This window comes from Falco biarmicus, chromosome 16, assembly GCF_023638135.1.
Source record: "Falco biarmicus isolate bFalBia1 chromosome 16, bFalBia1.pri, whole genome shotgun sequence".
Taxonomy (NCBI): domain Eukaryota; kingdom Metazoa; phylum Chordata; class Aves; order Falconiformes; family Falconidae; genus Falco; species Falco biarmicus.
The window spans coordinates 8,456,867-8,460,998 of NC_079303.1; the positions used below are offsets into that span (position 1 = coordinate 8,456,867).

General features: G+C 51.6%; 1 pseudogene; it reads left to right on the top strand.

Moving 5' to 3' along the window:
• The first annotated feature begins 237 nt into the window (after positions 1-237).
• Positions 238-1,063, top strand: LOC130159845 (olfactory receptor 14C36-like; annotated as a pseudogene).
• Positions 1,064-4,132: the final 3,069 nt, after the last annotated feature.

Here is a 4,132-nt window from a genome sequence, read left to right on the forward strand (position 1 = left end):
TAAAGGATGTCTGTGTATGACAGGGGATGGTCTGGGGAAATGGTGTTGATTTTGCTTAGAGAAGTCTCCCTTGACTTGTCACTGCCTTTTTTTCCTGTGACAGCTCCCCATGCCCAGAGGCAGTAGATGCCCAACAGCAGCTCCATCACCCACTTCCTCCTCCTGGCATTGGCAGACACACGGGAGCTGCAGCGCTTGACCTTCTGGCTCTTCCTGGGCATCTACCTGGCTGCCCTCATGGCCAATGGCCTCATCATCCCCATCGTAGCCTGTTACCAAATCCTTCACACCCCCATGTACTTCTTCCTCCTCAACTTCCTCCCTTCTTGACCTGGGCTCCATCTCCACCACTCTCCCCAAAGCCATGGCAAACTCCCTCTGGGATACCAGGGACATCTCCTATGCAGGATGTGCTACACAGGTCTTTCTGATTGTCTTTTTCGTTTCAGCAGAGTATTCCCTCCTCACCGTCATGGCGTATGACTGCTACGTGGCCATCTGCCAACCCCTGCACTACGGGACCCTGCTGGGCAGCAGACCTTGTGTCCACATGGCAGCAGCTGCCTGGGGCACTGGGTTTCTCAATGCTGCGCTGCACACGGCCAATACACTGTCACTGCCGCTCTGCCAAGGCAATGCTGTGGGACAGTTCTTTTGTGAAATCCCACAGATCCTCAAGGTCTCCTGCTCACGGGCCTACCTCAGGGAAATATGGCTTCTTGTGCTTGGTACATTTCTAGGCTTTGGTTGTTTTGTTTCCGTTCTGCTGTCCTATGTGCAGATCTTCAGGGCTGTGCTGAGGATCCCCTCTGAGCAGGGACGGCACAAAGCCTTTTCCACGTGCCTTCCTCACTTGGCCGTGGTCTCCCTCTTTGTCAGCACTGGCATGTTTGCCTACCTAAAGCCCCCCTCCATCTCCTCCACATCCCTGGACCTGGTTGTGACAGTTCTGTACGCAGTGGTTCCTCCAGCAGTTAACCCCCTCATCTACAGCATGAGGAACCAGGAGCTGAAGGGCGCACTGAAGAAGATGATGCAGTCAGGTGTGTCTCAGAAGCAATAAGCTGCCCGTTTTTTCACAAGGCATTTCCAATTCCTCTCTGAAATCTCTTGTGCACTTGAGATCTGTACTTGGAAACTGGATGCTTCTACTCTCAGCAGTGACCAGTTCCTTCTCTGTGAAACATCTGGGGTGATAGTCCTGCAGGTCAAGGAGCTGCCAGCACAGGGAAGCTGAGACCAGGGCGGGTGGACAGATGGCTGTCCTCAGTCTGCACAAAGGGACTGTCTCTTTGCCTCTCAGGATCCACCTGATGGCACCTGGAGTGCAGCAGAAATGACAGTGCCAAAACCACTCCTCAGCTGTGGTGGGGCAACCAGAACAAAATACACAGAGAAAAATCCCCTCAACTCCGCTCTGTAGTGGGGTGAATTGGAGGTGACAATGCTGAAAAGCCCTTTGATGCCCTGAGTGGATTTAATCTTCCGTCACCCCATGTTCCTATTACCTGTTGTAATAGGGCAGGACTGACTCCTCCAGAGCCCACAGCAGAGCCCCCTGCTTCCTGTACTCCCTCAGTCAGAACCAATTCTTGAGATGGACCTGCCAAAGGTCCTCCAAAAAGCAGGGAGGCCATTTCAGTGGGCTTTCTCTGAGAAAGGTGTTAGGTTTTAATCAGAGAAGTCTTGCCTAACATCTCATTATATATTGCTTCGTGGAGAGTCCCCAGGCCCAGAGGCAGCAGACGCCCAAAAGCAGCTCTGTCACCCAGTTCCTCCTCCTGGCATTGTCAGATACACGGGAGCTGCAGCTCTTGCACTTCTGGCTCTTGCTGGGCATCTACCTGGCTGCCCTCATGGCCAACGGCCTCGTCATCATCACTGTAATCTGTGTCCCTGGTGCAGCAGGAGGTGCCTGGGGAGCCCCCAGGCCAGCAGCCTGCTGCTGGGGACAGGGACTGGCCCAGAGGGGCTGCCGGGAGTGGGCAATCAGGGTCTGTGTGAGAGAAGAGCAGCAGACAGAGGCGGACACTGGCCTCTGTCCCTTCATGCCATGGCTGGTGCCAGCCCTGGGGCTGACTGGCAGGATGAGACCCCTCTCTGATCACCAGCATCTGCTGTGCCCTTGCAAGAGTCTTTGGGGTGAGTGCCCAGAGCTCTGCAGCCCCCTTTGGGTGGGCAATTGCATGGGGCCAGCCCAGCGTGGGCTGCTGTGTCTGCCTGGGCTGGGGAGAGAACAGGGGAGGTGGGCAGAGCTGTGGGGGGGCTGGGCTGGGAAGGGCCTGGGAGAGGGAAACACCAGTGTAGAGCTCATCTGTGTGAGTGTGCAGGGTGGAGGCACAGGGCAGGGTGGTCCTGGTGCAGACCCAGGGGCCATGGTGAATGAAGCAAGGCACCAAAGGAGCAGGACTGAAGAGCCTAGTCTGTGCCATGTACCTTGGACACCTTGGGGAAGATGTAGCAGGGAAATTTTCCTCAACAAGTCCCAAACACTGCTCATTTCCATTTGTGGTCATACATTGTAGCCCCAAAAAGGGACCTTTCCTTCATCATCACCTCTGTCATCCTCTGTGGCTTAGTGACATCAAACTCCATTGCCATTTTGAAATATAATGGGAGGGAGTTTCCTGCTGACACTTGTTCCACACATGTCCCATAGCTCTTGCTACAGTTGGTCTCTCAGCCAATGGTGTGGTCAGACACCTTCAGCCACATCATGTGCTCATGGCTGTGTTTTTAGAAATGTTTAAACAGGCCATTGAGTGAGGTCCCACCAGATGGCCTGGGTTCAGTACTCCAGTTTCTCAGTCTTAACAATTTCTCAGATAAAATCCCAACTTTGAGTGTCCTTGTCCATAATGTGCTCAATGCCCCAACCATTCTTCCGGCATCTGCAGGACTTGCTCCAATCTGTCAGGGTCTTTCTTTTGTTAGAGAGCCCCATTCTGGGCATAGCAGTCCTGATATGGTCCTGTGGTGGGTTAAGCTTAGGCAGTGGCCAGTCAGTCCCCCGCTGTTCATCCACTCCCCTGACTCCACAAGACAAAGGAGAAAATAAACCAACAATGCTCATTGGTCGAGATAAAGACGGAGAGATTATTAACCGATCACTGTCATAGCCAATGGTGTGTTGTCTTTCCAAAGATCAATTTAATTTATTGCTAATTCAACCAGATTTTGATTGTGAGAAACAAGGACCAAAACATTAATGATGATGCCCCTCACAGTTTCTCCCAGGGCCAAATTACACCATTGTTCCCAATTCATCTACACACCCACAGCCATGGAGGCACTAGGGGGATAGCAAAGAGGGGGTTGATGGTACAGAACGTCTCTGCTGCTCCTTTCTCCTCACACTTTTGCCCTTCTCCAGATTGGGTCCTCTTCAGGGACCCCAACATCTTTGTGCTCAAAGGGTATGTGTTGTTCATTTTTTCTGTCTACTTTTCCTCTTGATACTCACAGAATTACAGAAATGTTGACATTAGAAGCGACCTCTCGAGATCATCCAGTGAAATGTGCTAGCCGAGGTACAGTCAGCTCAAGCAGGTTGTTCAAGGCCTTGGCTATATGGGTTTGGAGTATCTCCAGGGATGGACATTCCACAGACTCTCTTGGCAACTCTTCCAGTGGTTGATCATCCCGAGACAAAAAGTGTTTTCTTGGGTTCAGATGGAACTCTGTATACATTCATAAGAACCTCACAAGGCTTTTTTTTCTTCTCCTGACTAAACAGTTGCAGATCTCTCACCCTTTCTTCCTGGGAAAGATGTTCCAGTCCCTTCAAGCAGCTTGGTGGCCCTTTGCAGAACTTGCTTTAGTAGGTCAACAGCTTTTTTGCCCTGGGAAGCCCAGCCCTAGACACAGGACTCCAGATGTGGCCTTAGTAGTGTTTGCAGGACGGGGCCTGGAAATCAGGACCATAAGTAACAATCAGTTAGCTGAAAGGAATGTCCCTCAGCTTGTAGGCCACAAACCCTGGGGGGACAAGGAGGGTGAATAGATAACAACCCACAGAGTGCTGACTGTTGAGTCATGCAGAGAAAAGACAAGGAGATGAGGAAAGATGGTGACCAGAAGTAACAAGTTGCTGCTAATTGATGACTGTAAACACTTACTTAAAGTGTCCTTT